This window comes from Pristiophorus japonicus, chromosome 6, assembly GCF_044704955.1.
Source record: "Pristiophorus japonicus isolate sPriJap1 chromosome 6, sPriJap1.hap1, whole genome shotgun sequence".
Lineage (NCBI taxonomy): Eukaryota > Metazoa > Chordata > Chondrichthyes > Pristiophoridae > Pristiophorus > Pristiophorus japonicus.
This window is the reverse complement of record NC_091982.1, coordinates 252,637,188-252,656,265: the sequence shown is the minus strand read 5'-3', so window position 1 is coordinate 252,656,265 and position 19,078 is coordinate 252,637,188. Positions and strand designations below refer to the sequence as shown.

Genomic DNA, 19,078 nt, shown 5'->3' with positions numbered 1-19,078 from the left:
GCCGGTCTTGGGCCAGGGACTCCCAGGTGTCGGTGGGGATGTTGCACTTTATCAAGGAGGCTTTGAGAATGTCCTTGAAACGTTTCCTCTGCCCACCTGGGGCTCGCTTGCCGTGTAGGAGTTCCGAGTAGAGCGCTTGTTTAGGGAATCTTGTGTCGGACATGTGGACGATGTGGCCCGCCCAACGGAGCTGGTTGAGCATGGTCAGTGCTTCGATGTTGGCCTGAGCGAGAACACTGACGTTGGTGCATCTATCCTCCCAATGGATTTGGAGGATCTTGCGGAAGCAGCGCTGGTGGTACTTCTCCAGTGCTTTGAGATATCTGCTGTATATGGTCCACGTCTCTGAGCCATAGGAGGGGGGGTATCACTACTGCCCTATTGACCATGAGCTTGGTGCCGGGTTTGAGGTCCTGGTCTTCAAACACTCTCTTCCTCAGGTGGCCGAAGGCTGTGCTGGCACATTGAAGGCGGTGTTGGACCTCGTCATCGATGTCTGCCCTTGCTGATAATAGGCTCCCGAGGTATGGAATGTGGTGCACGTTGTCCAAGGCTGCGCCGTGGATTTTGATGACTGGGGGGCAGTGCTGTATGGCAGGGCCAAGTTAGTGGAGGACCTTTGTCTTATGGATGTTTAGTGTAAGGCCCATGCTTTCGTACGCCTCGGTGAAGGTGTTGACGATGGCTTGGAGTTCAGCCTCTGAAGGTGTGCAGATGCAAGCATCGTCCGTGTGTTGTAGTTCGATGACAGGGGATGGGACGGTCTTGGATCTAGCCTGAAGGCATTGGTGAGACCACACCTGGTGCATTGTGTACAGTTCTGATCTCCTTACCTAAGGAAAAACATACTTGCCTGAGAGGGAGTGCAACGAAGGTTCACTAGACTGGTTCCTGGGATGAGGGGATTGTTCTATGAGGAGAGATTGAGTAGACTAGGCCAATATTCCCTAGCGTTTAGAAGAACGAGAGGTGATCTCATCGAAATATTTTTGACTGGATTTTAGGCTCTTATATTTTTGGGACGGTAATGGCGGCCGGGCGGGAAAGTTAGCGGCCGGGAATAGTTTGCGTCTCAGTAGGTAAGTTTGGTCAGCTGGGCCCTGAGTCAGGGGGCACAGCGCTAAGGGAGGCATTGTACACCTCTCTAGTGGCGTTAGGATGGAAAACTCCCAAGCTAAAGAGCCGGGCCGGGATTGCTCCGAGAGACACCTGGGGCGGGGGGGGGAAAGAAAAAAAATATTCCCAAAACATTGCCCACATCATCGCAACACAAATCGCAAACAAAATTAAAGAGAAAACAATCGCACTTACCTTCGGAGTCCATTACGCACCTCTTCGCCGATGGGATGGTTGGACCGCCCTGATACAGAGACGTGGTTACAAAGTGACCAAGGCTGGGAACTAAATATTCAGGGATATTTGACAATTCAGAACGACAGACAGAAAGGAAAAGGAGGTGGGGTAGCTCTGTTAATAAAGGATGGGATCAGTGCGTTAGTGAGAAACGATATTGGCTCAGAGGATCAAGATGTTGAATCAGTTTGGGTGGAGATAAGGAACAATAAGGGGAAAAAGTCATTGGTGGGCGTAGTCTATAGGCCCCCTAACAGTAGCTACACTGTTGGACAAAGTATAAATCAGGAAATAATGGAGGCTTGTAAAAAAGGAACGGCAATAATCATGGGCGATTTTTATCTTCATATTGATTGGACAAAGCAAATTGGCCAGGGTAACCTTGAGGAAGAGTTCATAGAGTGTATCCGGGCTAGTTTCCTTGAACAGTACGTTGCGGAACCAACCAGGGAGCAGGTTATCTTAGATCTGGTACTGTGTACTGAATGAGACAGGGTTACTAAATGATCTCCTAGAAAAGGAATGAGTGACCATAGCATGGTTGAATTTCAAATTCAGTTGGAGAGTGAGAAAGTTGGATCTCAAACCAGTGTGCGAAGCTTAAACAAAGGAGACTACAAAGGTACGAGGGCAGAGTTGGCTAAAGTGGACTGGGAAAATAGATTAAAGTATGGGATGGTTGATGAGAAGTGGCAGACACTTAATGAGATATTTCATAACTCGCAGCAAAAATATATCCCAATGAGAAGGAAAGGTTGTAAGAGAAGGAATAACCATCCGTGGCTAACTAAGGAAATAAGGAAGGGTATCAAGTTGAAAACAAGGGCATATAAAGTGGCCAAGCCTAGTGGGAGGCCAGATGATTGGGAAACTTTTTGAAGTCAGCAAAGAACGACTAAAAAAAAATAAAGAGAGGGAAGATAAATTATGAAAATAAACTAGCGAGAAATATAAAAACAGATAGTAAGAGTTTCTACATGTACATAAAAAGGAAAAGAGTGGCTAAAGTAAATGTTGGTCCCTTGGGGGGTGAGACTTGGGAATTAATAATGGGGAAGCAGAGACTTTGAACAAATATTTTGTATCGGTCTTCGTGATAGAAAACACTAAAAACATCAAAATAGTGGATAATCAAGGGGCTATAGGGAGGAAGGAACTTAATACAATCATTATCACTAATGAAGTAGTACTCGGTAAAATAATGGGACTAAAAGCAAACAAGTCCCCTGGACCTGATGGCTTGCATCCGAGTGTTACTTAAAGAAGTGGCTGCAGAGATAGTGGATGCATTGGTTGTAATCTTCCAAAATTGGAGATTGGAAAACTGTAAATGTAACATCCCTATTTAAAAAAGGAGCCAGACAGAAAGCAGGAAACTATAGACCAGTTAACTTAACATCTGTCGTTGGGAAAATGCTGCAGTCCATTATTAAGGAGGCAGTTGCAGGACATTTGGAAAAGCATAATTCAATCAGGCAGAGTCAGCATGGTTTTATGAAAGGGAAATTATTGTGTTCCTAACACAGATGAAACCGCACACAGGGAGGTTAAAGTTACAGTGACCTCAGTCTTTAATAAGACACTCCAGAGTGAGGAACAGGCCTTAGGGGCCGGCTTATATACAGTGCTCCCAAGAGATGCTGGGATCCCTTGGGACTTCAGGGGATGCGTTCCCAGGTGGCGGAATATGGGAGTGCATGCTTTACAGATACACAACATCACCCCCCAAAGTCAAAGTGAAAACTATTTACAAGGTGAGGCGGTCGGGAGCCTTTCTTTCCCTGGTGGACTGCCTCGGTACAAATGTCTGTTCTGGTGTGTTGGCTGTGCCCTCGCTGGGCTGGCGTGTTGTTGGTGCTGCAGGGCTGCTAGGTGAGCCTGGCCTTGTTGGGCGTGATGGGTTCGATTTCCTGGTCCGGGGTTGTGTCGTTGATCCTTTGGCTATGTGTTGTGGGCTCGAAAAAGGTGGTGTCTGCTGTGGGTTGTTCAGGGCAGTCTGTGAACCGCAGTCTCGTTTGGTCCAGGTGCTTTCTGCAAATTTGTCCATTGTCTAGTTTGACTACAAACACCCTATTCCCTTCTTTTGCTATCACTGTGCCTGCGATCCACTTGGGACCATGTCCATAGTTTAGCACAGACACAGGGTCATTCAGATCAATTTCCCGTGACACAGTGGCGCGACCATCATTTACATTTTGTTGCTGCCGCCTGCTCTCTACCTGATCATGCAGGTCGGGGTGAACCAGCGAGAGTCTGGTTTTAAGTGTCATTTTCATGAGTAGCTCAGCCAGGGGCACCCCTGTGAGCGAGTGGGGTCTCGTGCGGTAGCTGAGCAGTACTCGGGACAGGCGGGTTTGGAGTGAGCCTTCTGTGACTCATTTAAGGCTCTATTTGATGGTTTGTACTGCCCGCTCTGCCTGCCCATTGGAGGCTGGTTTAAACGGGGCCGAGGTGACATGTTTAATTCCATTGCGGGTCATGAATTTTTTAAATTCGGCACTGGTGAAACATGGCCCGTTATCGCTGACCAGTATGTCAGGCAGGCCGTGGGTGGCAAACATGGCCCTCAGGCTTTCAATGGTGGCGGTGGCGGTGCTTCCCGACATTATTTCATTTTGAAAAAGCATCCACCACCACCAGGAACATTTTACCGAGAAACGGGCCCGCATAGTCGACATGGATCCTCGACCATGGTCTGGAGGGCCAGGACCACAAACTTAGTGGTGCCTCTCTGGGCGCGTTGCTCAACTGAGCACATACGCTGCATTGCTGTACACAGGACTCTAAGTCAGAGTCGAAACCGGGCCACCACACGTGGGATCTGGCTATCGCATTCATCATTACTATATACCCGGGTGTGTGCTGTGGAGATCCGAGATGAACGTCTCCCTGCCCTTTTTTGGTAACACTACGCGGTTACCCCACAACAGGCAGTCTGCCTGAATGGACAGCTCGTTCTTTCGCCGTTGGAACAGCTTGATTGGCTCTTGCATTTCAACGGGGATGCTGGCCCAGCTCCCATGCAGTACACAGTTTTTTAATAGGGACAGCAGAGGATCTTGGCTGGTCCAAGTCCTAATCTGGCAGGCCATGACAGGTGATTTTCAAACGTTTCCATGGCCATCAACAAGTTTGCAGGCTGCGCCATTTCCACCCCCGTGGTGAGTAATGGTAGCCGACTGAGAGCATCCGCACAATTCTCGGTGCCTGGCCTGTGGTGGATGGTATAGTTATAGGCTGATAGCACGAGTGCCCACCTTTGTATGCGGGTTCAGGCATGAGTATTTATCCCCTTGTTTTCAGCGAACAGGGATGTGAGGGGCTTGTGATTGGTTTCCAGCTCAAATTTGAGGCCAAACAGGTACTGATGCATTTTCTTTACCCCGAACACACACGCTAATGCCTCTTTCTCAATCATGCTGTAGGCCCTCTTGGCCTTAGACAAGCTCCTGGAAACATAGGTGACAGGTTGCAACTTCCCCGCAACGTTAGCTTGTTGTAATACACACCCAACTCCGTACGACGACGCATCACATGCTAGCAGAAGTCTTTTACACAGGTTATACAATGCAACAAGCTTGTTGGAGCATAAAATGTTTCTGGCTTTCTCAAAAACAATTACTTATTTTTTCCCCCGTACCCAGTTCTCACCTTTGCGCAATAACACATGTCGGGGCTCTAAGAGGGTGCTTAACCCCGGTAGGAAGTAACCAAAATAGTTGAGGAGTCCCAGGAACGACCGCAGCTCCGTGACGTTCTGTGGCCTGGGCACATTCCTGATAGCTTCTGTCTTGGCGTCTGTGGGCCGAATGCCGTCCGCCACGATCTTTCTCCCCAAAAACTCCACTTCTGTTGCCATGAAGACGCATTTCGACCTCTTCAGCCGTAGCCCTACGTGATCCAATCGCTGGAGGACCTCCTCCAGGTTTTATAGGTGCTCGACAGTGTCCGGACCCGTGACCAATATGTCGTCCTGAAAAACCACCACGCGTGGTACCGACTTGAGTAGGCTTTCCATGTTTCTCTGGAAGATCGCTGCAGCCGACCGAATTCCAAACGGGCATCTGTTGTAAATGAACAGTATCTTGTGCGTGTTGATGCAGGTGAGGCCCTTCGAAGACTCCTCCAGCTCCTGCGTCATGTAGGCCGAAGTCAGGTCGAGCTTGGTGAACGTCTTGCCTCCTGCCAGTGTCGCAAATAGGCCGTCTGCCTTAGGTAGCGGGTATTGGTCCTGTAGCGAGAAACGATTAATAGTTACTTTATAATCGCCGCAAATCCTGACCGTGCCATCACTTTTGAGTACTGGAACAATCGGGCTGGCCCACTCGCTGAATTCCACTGGGGAGATGATGCCCTCGCGTTGCAGCCTGTCCAGCTCGATTTCCACTCTCTCCCTTATCATGTGAGGTACCGCTCGCGCCTTGTGGTGCATGGGTCGTGCCTCTGGGACCAAGTGGATCCGCCCCGGAAAAGTTTCCAATTCTTGGCTCAAAAAGGGAAGGAAATTTGTTAAGAACCTGGGTACGTAAGGCCTTATCGACATGTGTTAGCACTCAGATGTCATCCCAGTTCCAGCGGATTTTGCCCAGCCAGCTCCTTCCAAGCAGTGTGGGGCCATCGCCCGGGACAATCCAGAGTGGCAGTTTGTGCACCGTGCCCTGGTAGGTGACTTTGACCATGGCGCTGCCCAGGACAGTGATAAGCTCTTTAGTGTACGTTCTCAGTTTCATGTGGATGAGGCTCAGGGCTGGTCTGAGTGCATTGTTGCATCACAGTCTCTCAAACATCTTTTTACTCATGATGGATTGGCTAGCACCAGTGTCCAGTTCCATGGCTATAGCTAAGCCATTCAATTTTATGTTTAGCATTATAGGTGGACATTTCGTCGAAAATGTGTGCACCCCGTGTACTTCAGCATCTGCCTCCTCTCTCTCAGGCTTGAAATTGCTTTGATCCACCATGGACTGATCTTCCTCTGCCACGTGGTGGTTAGCAGGTTTTGCAGAGCTTGCAGCTCGTTTGCAAGCTCGTTGGAGGTGCCCCATTGTTCCACAGCTCTGGCAAACATACCCTTTGAAGCGGCATGAATAGGCTGAATGGAAGCCTCCACAATGCCAACAAGGTGTGAATTGCCTTGCATTCATCCTTTGTTGGGGACTCTGAGTCATCTGGGTCACCTGAGGCCTGCTGGCAGTTGCAGACTCGTGGGTTCTGCCCTGTACATTTCTGCTTGCAAACACAGTTCCAGTTAATTTATGAACATTGCTAGCACTTGTGTGCTGAGAGATTTGTTTGGTGTTATCACTGGTGGACATAAACGCCTGTGCTATCGCAATGGCCTTACTGAGGGTCGGTGTCTCTACAGTCAAAAGTTTTCGTAGGTTGGTCTCGTGGCCAATGCCCAGTACAAAAAAGTCTCTGAGCATTTGCTCCAGGTAGCCATCAAACTCACATTGTCCTGCAAGTCGCCTTAGCTCGGCGACGTAGCTCGCCACTTCCTGACCTTCAGATCGCTGGCACGTGCAGAACCAATACCTCGCCATCAGCACGCTCTCCCCCGGGTTAAGATGCTCCTGAACCAGTGTACACAGCTCCTCATACGACTTATCTGTGGGTTTCACTGGAGCCAGAAGATTCTTCATGAGGCTGTAGGTCGGTGCCCCGCAGACTGTGAGGAGGACCACTCTCCTTTTTGCAGCGCTTCCTTCTCCATCCAGCTCGTTGGCTACAAAGTACTGGTCTAGCCATTCGACATAGGCTTCCCAGTCCTCACCCTCCGAGAACTTCTCCAGGATGCCCACAGTTTGCTGCATCTTTGCGTTGGATTCGTATTCTCGTCGCCAGTTATTGTGTTCCTAACACAGATGAGGCTGCACACAGGGAGGTTAAAGTAACAGTGACCTCAACCTTTAATAAGACACTCCAGTGTGAGGAACAGGCCTTAGGGGCCGGCTTATATACAGTGCTCCCAAGGGATGTTGGGATCCCTTGGGACTTCAGGGGATGAGCTCCCTGGTGGCGGAACATGGGAGTGCATGCTTTACAGATACACAACAGAAATCATGTTTGACAAATTTGCTGGAGTTCTTTGAGGATGTAATGAGCAGAGTGGATAAAAAAGAATCAGTTGATGTCATACATTTGGATTTTCAGAAAGCATTCTTTAAGGTGCCACACAAAAGGTTACTGCACAAGATAAATGTTCACGGGGTTAGGGGTAATATATTCGCATGGATAGAGGATTGGCTAACTAACAGAAAACAGAGAGTCGGGATAAATGGGTCACTTTCCGGTTGGCAAACAGTAACTAGTGAGGCCGCAGGGATCGTTACTGGGGCCTCAAATATTTACAATCTATATAAATGACTTGGTTGAAGAGACCGAGTGTAATGTAGCCAAGTTTGCTGATGATACAAAGATGGGTGGGAAAGCAAATTGTGAGGAGGACAGAAAAAATCTGCAAAGGGATATAGACAGGCTAAGTGAGTGGGCAAAAATTTGGCAGATGGAGTACAATGTGGGAAAATGTGAGGTTATCCGTTTAGCAGAAAAAATGGAAAAGCAAATTATAATTTAAATGGAGAAAAATTGCAAAGTGTTGCAGAACAGAGGGACCTAGGGGTCCTTGTGCATGAAACACAAAAAGTTAGTATGCAGGTACAGCAAATAATCAGGAAAGCAAATAGAATGTTGGCCTTTATTGCAAGGGGGATGGAGTATAAAAGCAGAGAAGTCCTGCTACAACTGTACAGGGTATTGGTGAGGCCACACCTGGAGTACTGCATATAGTTTTGTCTCCATATTTAAGGAAGGATATACTTGCATTGGAGGCTGTTCAGAGAAGGTTCACTAGGTTGATTCTGGAGATGAGGGGGTTGACTTATGAAAACAGTTTGAGTAGGTTCGACCTATACTCATTGGAGTTCAGAATAATGAGAGGTGGTCTTATCGAAACATATAAGATAATGAGGGGGCTCGACAAGGTAGATGCAGAGAGGATATTTCCACTGATGAGAGAAACTAAATCTTGGGAGCATAGTCTGAGAATAAGCGGCCACCCATTTAAAATTGAGATGAGAATTTCTTCTCAGAGGGTTGTAAATCTATAGAATTCTCTACTGCAGAGAGCTGTGGAGGCTGGGTCATTGAATATATTTAAGGCGGAGATGCACAGATTTTTGAACGATAAGGGAATAAAGGGTTATGGGGAGCGGGCAGGGAAGTGGAGCTGAGTCCATGATCAGATCAGCCATGATCTTATTAAATGGCGGAGCAGGCTCGAAGGGGTCAAATGGCCGACTCCTGCTATTTCTTCTGTTCTTGTGATTTTCCAGGCAATCAGTGCGAGGCACGATGCGGGGCGGACAGGTCGGGCAGGAGCTCAAACTCACGACAGCGTTGCAACCAGGGGCGTTGCACACCGGTGCAGCTCGTCCGGTGGGTGCTGATCTGTGACAGTGCAAAACCGTACCCGAGGATCACTGCGGAGCGCTGGAGGCTGACCGCCCGCCCAAAACACCTCACCGCCGCCATTGGCGAGAAACGGAGCGCAGAAGACCCCAAAATCCAGCCCTTTAAATTCTTAAGGGGCTTGACAGGGTAGATGCAGGGAGGATGTTTCCCCTGGCTGGGGAGTCTAGAACACGGGGTCACAGTCTCAGAACAAGGGGTCGGCCATTTAGGACAGAGATTAGAAGTAATGTCTTCTCTCAGAGGGTGCTGAGTCTTTGGCATTCTCTACCCCTGAGTATACTCAGTTGTTGAATATATTCAAGACAGGGGTCAATAAGTTTGGGGGTATTCGGGATATGGGGATAGTGCGAAAAGGTGGAGTTGAGGTAGAAGATCAGCCCCGATCTTATTGAATGACAGAGCAGGCTCGAGGGGCCAAATGGCCGACTCCAGCACCTATTTCCTATGTTCTTAAATATAGCGCCTTTAGCATCGTAAAACGTCCCACGGTGCTTCGCAGGAGTATTATAAGACAAAATTTGACACCGAGTCACATAACGAGATATTTGAAGAGGTGGCCAAAAGCTTGGTCAAAGAAATAGGTTTTAAGGAGTGACTTAAAGGAGGAGAGAGAAGTAGAGAGGTGGAGAGGTTTAGGGAGGGAATTCCAGAGCCAAGGGCCCAGGCAGCTGAAGGCACGGCCACCAATGGTGGAGCGATTAAAAGCAGGGATGCTCACGAGCCCATAATGAGAGGAGTGCAGAGATCTTGGCGGGTTGTAGGGCTGGAGGAGGTTGCAGAGTTAAGGAAGAGCGTCGCCATGGAGGGATTTGAAAACAAGGATGAAAAAATGACTTGCATTTCTATAGCGCCTTTCATGACCACCGGACGTCTCAAAGTGCTTTGCAGCCAACGAAGTACTTTTTTTGAAGTGTAATCACTGTTAAAATGTAGGAAACATGGCAGCCAATTTGACCACAGCAAGCTCCCACAAACAGCAATGTGATAATGACCAGATCATTTTTTTATTGATATTGATTGAGGGATAAATATTGGTCAGGACACCAGGGATAACACCCCTGCTCTTCTTAGAACTAGTGCTGTGGGATCTTTTACATCCACCTGAGAGGGCAGACAGTTTAATATCTCATCCGAAAGGTGGCACCTCTGACAGTGCAGCACTGCCTCAGCACTGCACTGGAGTGTCAGTCTAGATTTTTGAGCTCTGGAGTTCGAGTCCCTGGAGTGGGACTCGAACCCACAACCTTCTGACTCAGAGGTGAGAGTGCGACCCACTGAGCCACGGCTGTGATGAAAATGTTAAAATTGAAGGTTTGCCAGACTGCCACCTAATGCAGGTCAGCAAGCACAGGTGATGGGCGAATGGGGTTTGCTTTCAGGGCAATAACTTTGGTTCATTTTCTAAATAAGATTTGGCATCAACACACACTACCATCGATTTCTGAAAGTGTAGAGAGTGCATGAGAGTGGAGGGCAGGAGCAAGAGCAAGAGCTGACAGGCAGAGAGGAAGATAGATTTGGGTATTTTCAAATAGCATGACTAAAGGGAAATGATCTTCAGATGTTGGATATGTGCAAAGGTCATGACCAGTCCTCACCTACGCACCCTCTCTAACTGCAAAGCGATAGGAACAACTCAGTAAACAAACACTCAATGGTCTGAAGACATTTCTTTACAGCGTCACCACAATCACCCATTTCCTTGGTTGTAACATTGACAGATACGGTAAACTCGATAAATCAAGAAATATTTCAATTCCTTTCTCGAAAATCTAAAACTCCACAAACTAGACTTAATAAAACCGAAACCAGAGCAAGCTCCCTTTTACTTTTGTGGTTTGTGAAAGATGAATTTCACTCAGATCAAAACTAGTTAATTTAGAGATGTGAAGATGGTGTGGTTTGAGCAGAAATACCGAACTGCAGTCATCTCCAGCTGTGTTCGGGTGCCAGCATTGGTCGCTCCTCTCATTGTCTCCAATATCAAGCACGTCGCATTATTCTCTCCACACCGCCAGTGTCGAGTCTCGGACATTTCTGCCCTGACCTCAGGTATCTGTGTATCTTACTCCACCCAGTGTTGGGGCACTCTTTGACTCCAGCTTGTCAACACTTGCCCAATGCACTTGGTCTTTGGATCAGGAGGCCACAATTCCTCACAATCCACAGACCTTTTCTAGATTTTGGATCAATTAAAGTTTTCTGTGATAGTCATGTCAAAGGTGCCAGTGCGTTACAATCGAATTCAACTTGTTCAACCACCTTTCACATTTGAGATGGAGGATCAGCCATGATCATATTGAATGGCAGAGCAGGCTCGAAGGGCTGAATGGCCTACTCCTGCTCCTGTTTTCTATGTTTCTATCTTTAAATGTCTGCCTGCTCATTTTGTACATAAAGAATCTATCCTTGGCCCCTCCTATTTCTCATCCACATGTTGCCCCTTGGCGACATCATCCGAAAACACAGCATCAGTTTCCACGTACGCTGATGACACCCAGCGCTACCTCACCCCCACCTCTCTCCACTGTCTCGGATTTCTCACACTGCTTGTCCGACACCAAGTATTGGATGAACAGAAATTTCCTCCAATTAAATATTGGGAAGACTGAAGCCATTGTCCACCACAAACTCCGTTCCCGAGCCACCGCCTCTGTCCCTCTCCCCAGCATCTGTCTGAGGCTGAACGACACTGTTCACAACCTGGGTGTCATATTTGACCCTGAAATGAGCTTTCGACACAAATCCATGTCATCACGAAGTCCTCCTATTTCCACCTCTCTAACATCGCCCGTCTCCACCCCTGCCTCAGCCCATCCGCTGCTGAAGCCGTCATCCATGACTTTGTTGCCTTTAGACTTGACTATTCCAATGCTCTCTTGATAAGCCCCCATCTTCTACTCTCCACAAACTTGAGGTTATCCAACTTTGCTGCTCATGTCCTAACATGTACAAAGTCCCAGTCACCCATCACCCCCTGTGCTCACTCACCTCACTCCCCATTCCATTTCTTGTACCATTTACCTGCTGCATTTTAGGTACAGGAATGTCGGCAACCTTTTGACACCAGTGCCCACTGAGAGTATGAGGGATTGGCAAACCCTTGTTATGTTGCCATCTCCACACTGGGCTCTAGCTAGTGACATGAGCAGCAGTTGAATAGAATTCTCCAGTGCTCCTCACAGGTCAGGGCTTATGCACATTCACGGGGCAGTGTGGGGGGGGAGCGTTACTCTGTGTCGAACCCGTGCTGTACCTGCACTGGGAGTGTTTGGTGGGACAGTGTAGAGGGAGCTTTACTCTGTATCTAACCCCATTCTGTACCTGCACTGGGAGTGTTTGATGGGACAGTGTAGAGGGAGCTTTACTCTGTATCTAACCCGTGCTGTACCTGCCCTGGGAGTGTTTGGTGGGACAGTGTAGAGGGAGCTTTACTCTGTATCTAACCCCGTGCTGTACCTGCCCTGGGAGTGTTTGATGGGACAATGTAGAGCGAGCTTTACTCTGTATCTAACCCGTGCTGTACCTGCCCTGGGAGTGTTTGATGGGACAATGTAGAGCGAGCTTTACTCTGTATCTAACCCCATGCTGTACCTGCCCTGGAAGTGTTTGATGGGACAGTGTAGAGGGAGCTTTACTCTGTATCTAACCCCATTCTGTACCTGCACTGGGAGTGTTTGATGGGACAGTGTAGAGGGAGCTTTACTCTGTATCTAACCCATGCTGTACCTGCCCTGGGAGTGTTTGATGGGACAGTGTAGAGGGAGCTTTACTCTGTATTTAACCCATGCTGTACCTGCCCTGGGAGTGTTTGATGGGACAGTGTAGAGGGAGCTTTACTCTGTATCTAACCCATGCTGTACCTGCCCTGGGAGTGTTTGGTGGGACAGTGTAGAGGGAACTTTACTCTGTATTTAACCTGTGCTGTAGCTGCTCTGGGAGTGTTTGATGGGACAATGTAGAGCGAACTTTACTCTGTATCTAACCCGTGCTGTACCTGCCCTGGGAGTGTTTGATGGGACAGTGTAGAGGGAGCTTTACTCTGTATCGAACCCCATGCTGCACCTGCCCTGGAAGTGTTTGATGGGACAGTGTAGAGGGAGCTTTACTCTGTATCTAACCCGTGCTGTACCTGCCCTGGGAGTGTTTGGTGGGACATTGTAGAGGGAGCTTTACTCTGTATTTAACCCGTGCTGTACCTGCCCTGGGAGTGTTTGGTGGGACAGTGTCGAGGGAGCTTTACTCTGTATCTAACCCGTGCTGTACCTGCCCTGGGAGTGTTTGATGGGGCAGTGTAGAGGGAGCTTTACTCTGTATCTAACCCCGTGCTGTACCTGCCCTGGGAGTGTTTGATGGGACAGTGTAGAGGGGGCTTTACTCTGTATCTAACCCCGTGCTGTACCTGCCCTGGGAGTGTTTGATGGGGCAGTGTAGAAGGAGCTTTACTCTGTATTTAACCCGTGCTGTACCTGCCCTGGGAGTGTTTGATGGGGCAGTGTAGAAGGAGCTTTACTCTGTATTTAACCTGTGCTGTACCTGCCCTGGGAGTGTTTGATGGAACAGTGTAGAAGGAGCTTTACTCTGTATTTAACCCGTGCTGTACCTGCTCTGGGAGTGTTTGATGGGGCAGTGTAGAAGGAGCTTTACTCTGTATCTAACCCGTGCTGTACCTGCCCTGGGAGTGTTTGATGGGACAGTGTAGAGGGAGCTTTACTCTGTATCTAACCCGTGCTGTACCTGCCCTGGGAGTGTTTGATGGGGCAGTGTAGAAGGAGCTTTACTCTGTATCTAACCCGTGCTGTACCTGCCCTGGGAGTGTTTGATGGGACAGTGTAGAAGGAGCTTTACTCTGTATCTAACCCGTGCTGTACCTGCCCTGAGAGTGTTTGATGGGGCAGTGTAGAAGGAGCTTTACTCTATATCTAACCCCCTGTACCTGCCCTGGGAGTGTTTGATGGGGCAGTGTAGAAGGAGCTTTACTCTGTATCTAACCCCGTGCTGTACCTGCCCTGGGAGTGTTTGATGGGACAGTGTAGAAGGAGCTTTACTCTATCTAACCCCGTGCTGTACCTGCCCTGGGAGTGTTTGATGGGACAGTGTAGAAGGAGCTTTACTCTGTATCTAACCCCCTGTACCTGCCCTGGGAGTGTTTGATGGGGCAGTGTAGAAGGAGCTTTACTCTATATCTAACCCCCTGTACCTGCCCTGGGAGTGTTTGATGGGGCAGTGTAGAAGGAGCTTTACTCTGTATTTAACCTGTGCTGTACCTGCCCTGGGAGTGTTTGATGGAACAGTGTAGAAGGAGCTTTACTCTGTATTTAACCCGTGCTGTACCTGCTCTGGGAGTGTTTGATGGGGCAGTGTAGAAGGAGCTTTACTCTGTATCTAACCCGTGCTGTACCTGCCCTGGGAGTGTTTGATGGGACAGTGTAGAGGGAGCTTTACTCTGTATCTAACCCGTGCTGTACCTGCCCTGGGAGTGTTTGATGGGGCAGTGTAGAAGGAGCTTTACTCTGTATCTAACCCGTGCTGTACCTGCCCTGGGAGTGTTTGATGGGACAGTGTAGAAGGAGCTTTACTCTGTATCTAACCCGTGCTGTACCTGCCCTGAGAGTGTTTGATGGGGCAGTGTAGAAGGAGCTTTACTCTATATCTAACCCCCTGTACCTGCCCTGGGAGTGTTTGATGGGGCAGTGTAGAAGGAGCTTTACTCTGTATCTAACCCCGTGCTGTACCTGCTCTGGGAGTGTTTGATGGGACAGTGTAGAAGGAGCTTTACTCTATCTAACCCCGTGCTGTACCTGCCCTGGGAGTGTTTGATGGGACAGTGTAGAAGGAGCTTTACTCTGTATCTAACCCCCTGTACCTGCCCTGGGAGTGTTTGATGGGGCAGTGTAGAAGGAGCTTTACTCTATATCTAACCCCCTGTACCTGCCCTGGGAGTGTTTGATGGGGCAGTGTAGAAGGAGCTTTACTCTGTATCTAACCCGTGCTGTACCTGCCCTGGGAGTGTTTGATGGGACAGTGCAGAAGGAGCTTTACTCTGTATCTAACCCGTGCTGTACCTGCCCTGGGAGTGTTTGATGGGACAGTGTAGAGGGAGCTTTACTCTGTATCTAACCCCCTGTACCTGCCCTGGGAGTGTTTGATGGGACAGTGTAGAGGGAGCTTTACTCTGTATCTAACCCCCTGTACCTGCCCTGGGAGTGTTTGATGGGGCAGTGTAGAAGGAGCTTTACTCTATCTAACTCGGTGCTATTGTGGGTAATCTGTTGAAGCACAGATTGCTGGGCTGTCGCTGGTAATCACAGCCGTGCTGGAAACAGTCAGCACCTGGGTGGCATCAAGCTGAGACTGCAGGAGAGCGCTCTGCACTTCTGCTGCTGTTGCACTGAGACGGTGGGTCGCATCCACCTGTGTTGCAGTGGCCAGCCATGACATCGCCCATCACACCCAACATCCTGTCTGGGTCGACACGGGCTTTTCCGGAGTCTTGAACCATTTCCAGCCTGGAATTCCTGGGCTCCGGACTCTGCGCAGAGCATGTGCAATGTTGGAGGCGGGCCCCTCCACACTCCCCCACATTGCCGACAGGCTCTCTGGCAGGCTTGCCATCGCACCGAGCGATTCGGTGAGCATGCCCATCACCCATCGAGGTCCTCACCTGTGTACTGTGCAACAGAACTCGCACTCCGCGGAGCGGATCCCCGAGCTGCCCTTCCCCCCCGGCCTTCCTGCAGCTCACTTGTCCCCGGTGCCTCACCCTGTGCAGATCCCACTTCTACACTCGCCTCGAATTACACGCAGTGCCAGTTTCTGAGCTGGTGCCTGTGAGTGACAGATGCAGTGCCTCTGTGTTTTCTCCCTGTTGTGTATGTATGTAAGACTTGCCACTAGGGGGCACACCTGTGGGAGACCTAAGGGTCACCTTTGCACCCTGGGGCAAGCAAGTATAAAAGGTGATCCACCATGCTGCTTCCTCACTGGAGTCTGAATAAAGAGAGCAAGCTCACAACTGTTTGAGCTTGCGATATAGTCCTGTGGATTTATTCTGAACATTTCGCTCTCCTTCATCGCTTCGGGGGCAGGCTGTTCAGCTGCTTGTTGTTGGTTATCTGAAAGCAGAAAGGCGCATGAGTGGGGTCATGGTTAGGGGAGGGGGGAAAGCTAGACATGCATGCGTAGAGCATCCGCAACTGAAAGTGCAAAGAGATTGTGGGATGAGGCGGAAGTGAGAAGACGGATTAGGAATGAGCATCCTGTTGTTGTCCCCCAAGGGGTCCAACCTCGCCGGATGCCAGTGCCTCCATGATCTGCCGCCCAATGATCTCCATACTTTCTTGTCCGGCTGGCTGAGGTCCTGAATGGCAGCTTTTCCCTCGCCTGTCTGTCGTCGTTCTCTCCGATTGTGTGCAATGTTGGCTTGCAAGAGAAAGAGAAGTGTGTCAGTGAGTGTGGTGCAGTGTGTCAGTGAGTGTGGTGCAGTGTGTTTGGGTGAAGTGTGTCAGTGAGTGTGGTGCAGTGTGTTTGGGTGCAGTGTGTGAGTGAGTGTGGAGCAGTGTGTTTGGGTGAAGTGTGTCAGTGAGTGTGGTGCAGTGTGTTTGGGTGAAGTGTGTCAGTGAGTGTGGTACAGTGTGTTTGGTTGAAGCGTGGTGCAGTGTGTTTGGGTGAAGTGTGTGAGTGAGTGTGTTTGGGTGAAGTGTGTCAGTGAGTGTAGTGCAGTGTGTTTGGGTGAAGTGTGAGTGTGGTGCAGTGTGTTTGGGTGAAGTGTGTCAGTGAGTGTGGTGCAGTGTGTCAGTGAGTGTGGTGCAGTGTGTTTGGGTGAAGTGTGTCAGTGAGTGTGGAGCAGTGTGTTTGGGTGAAGTGTGTCAGTGAGTGTGGTGCAGTGTGTTTGGGTGAAGTGTGTCAGTGAGTGTGGTACAGTGTGTTTGGTTGAAGCGTGGTGCAGTGTGTTTGGGTGAAGTGTGTGAGTGTGTTTGGGTGAAGTGTGTCAGTGAGTGTAGTGCAGTGTATTTGGGTGAAGTGTGAGTGTGGTGCAGTGTGTTTGGGTGAAGTGTGTCAGTGAGTGTGGTGCAGTGTGTTTGGGTGAAGTGTGTCAGTGAGTGTGGTGCAGTGTGTTTGGGTGAAGTGTGTCAGTGAGTGTGTTTGGGTGAAGTGTGTCAGTGAATGTGGTGCAGTGTGTTTGGGTGAAGTGTGTGAGTGAGTGTGTTTGGGTGAAGTGTGTCAGTGAGTGTGTTTGGGTGAAGTGTGTCAGTGAGTGTGGTGCAGTGTGTTTGGGTGAAGTGTGTCAGTGAGTGTGTTTGGGCGAAGTGTGTCAGTGAGTGTGGTGCAGTGTGTTTGGGTGAAGTGTGTCAGTGAGTGTGTTTGGGTGAAGTGTGTCAGTGAGTGTGGTGCAGTGTGTTTGGGTGAAGTGTGTCAGTGAGTGTGATGCAGTGTGTTTGGGTGAAGTGTGTCAGTGAGTGTGGAGCAGTGTGTTTGGGTGAAGTGTGTCAGTGAGTGTGGAGCAGTGTGTTTGGGTGCAGTGTGGAGCAGTGTGTTTGGGTGAAGTGTGTCAGTGAGTGTGGTGCAGTGTGTTTGGGTGAAGTGTGTCAGTGAGTGTGGTACAGTGTGTTTGGTTGAAGCGTGGTGCAGTGTGTTTGGGTGAAGTGTGTGAGTGAGTGTGTTTGGGTGAAGTGTGTCAGTGAGTGTGTTTGGGTGAAGTGTGTCAGTGAGTGTGTTTGGGTGAAGTGTGTCAGTGAGTGTGGAGCAGTGTGTTCGGGTGAAGTGTGTGAGTGAGTGTGTTTGGGTGAAGTGTGTGAGTGAGTGTGGTGCAGTGTGTTTGGGTGAAGTGTGTCAGTGAGTGTGGTGCAGTGTGTTTGGGTGAAGTGTGTCAGTGAGTGTGTTTGGGTGAAGTGTGTCAGTGAGTGTGGTGCAGTGTGTTTGGGTGAAGTGTGTCAGTGAGTGTGGAGCAGTGTGTTTGGGTGAAGTGTGTCAGTGAGTGTGGTGCAGTGTGTTTGGGTGAAGTGTGTCAGTGAGTGTGGTACAGTGTGTTTGGGTGAAGTGTGTCAGTGAGTGTGTTTGGGTGAAGTGTGTCAGTGAGTGTGGTGCAGTGTGTTTGGGTGAAGTGTGTCAGTGAGTGTGGTGCAGTGTGTTTGGGTGAAGTGTGTCAGTGAGTGTGGTGCAGTGTGTTTGGGTGAAGTGTGTCAGTGAGTGTGTTTGGGTGAAGTGTGTCAGTGAGTGTGGTGCAGTGTGTCAGTGAGTGTGGTGCAGTGTGTTTGGGTGAAGTGTGTCAGTGAGTGTAGTGCAGTGTGTTTGGGTGAAGTGTGAGTGTGGTGCAGTGTGTTTGGGTGAAGTGTGTCAGTGAGTGTGGTGCAGTGTGTTTGGGTGAAGTGTATCAGTGAGTGTGGTGCAGTGTGTTTGGGTGAAGTGTGTCAGTGAGTGTGTTTGGGTGAAGTGTGTCAGTGAGTGTGGTGCAGTGTGTTTGGGTGAAGTGTGTCAGTGAGTGTGTTTGGGTGAAGTGTGTCAGTGAATGTGGTGCAGTGTGTTTGGGTGAAGTGTGTGAGTGAGTGTGTTTGGGTGAAGTGTGTCAGTGAGTGTGGTGCAGTGTGTTTGGGTGAAGTGTGTCAGTGAGTGTGTTTGGGCGAAGTGTGTCAGTGAATGTGGTGCAGTGTGTTTGGGTGAAGTGTGTGAGTGAGTGTGTTTGGGTGAAGTGTGTCAGTGAGTGTGTTTGGGTGAAGTGTGTCACTGAGTGTGGAGCAGTGTGTTTGGGTGAAGTGTGTCAGTGAGTGTGGTACAATGTGTTTGGGTGAAGTGTGTCAGTGAGTGTGGTGCAGTGTGTTTGGGTGAAGTGTGTCAGTGAGTGTGTTTGGGTGAAGTGTGTCAGTGAGTGTGGTGCAGTGTGTTTGGGTGAAGTGTGTCAGTGAGTGTGATGCAGTGTGTTTGGGTGAAGTGTGTCAGTGAGTGTGGAGCAGTGTGTTTGGGTGAAGTGTGTCAGTGAGTGTGGAGCAGTGTGTTTGGGTGCAGTGTGTCAGTGAGTGTGGAGCAGTGTGTTTGGGTGAAGTGTGTCAGTGAGTGTGGTGCAGTGTGTTTGGGTGAAGTGTGTCAGTGAGTGTGGTACAGTGTGTTTGGTTGAAGCGTGGTGCAGTGTGTTTGGGTGAAGTGTGTGAGTGAGTGTGTTTGGGTGAAGTGTGTCAGTGAGTGTGTTTGGGTGAAGTGTGTCAGTGAGTGTGTTTGGGTGAAGTGTGTCAGTGAGTGTGATGCAGTGTGTTTGGGT

General features: G+C 49.4%; 1 protein-coding gene across 6 annotated transcripts in view; it reads left to right on the top strand.

Annotated features, from left to right (window-relative positions):
* Nucleotides 1-19,078, top strand: part of lpp (LIM domain containing preferred translocation partner in lipoma) — a 487,813-nt gene that overhangs the window by 187,490 nt on the left and 281,245 nt on the right. The window contains exon 4 of one of the 6 annotated variants that reach the window (XM_070883835.1): nucleotides 8,688-8,790. The exons of the other annotated variants lie outside the window; for them this stretch is intronic. The gene's annotated coding sequence lies outside the window, so the exon portion shown is untranslated. The remainder of the gene's footprint in view (nucleotides 1-8,687; nucleotides 8,791-19,078) is intronic. 6 annotated transcript variants of the gene reach the window in all.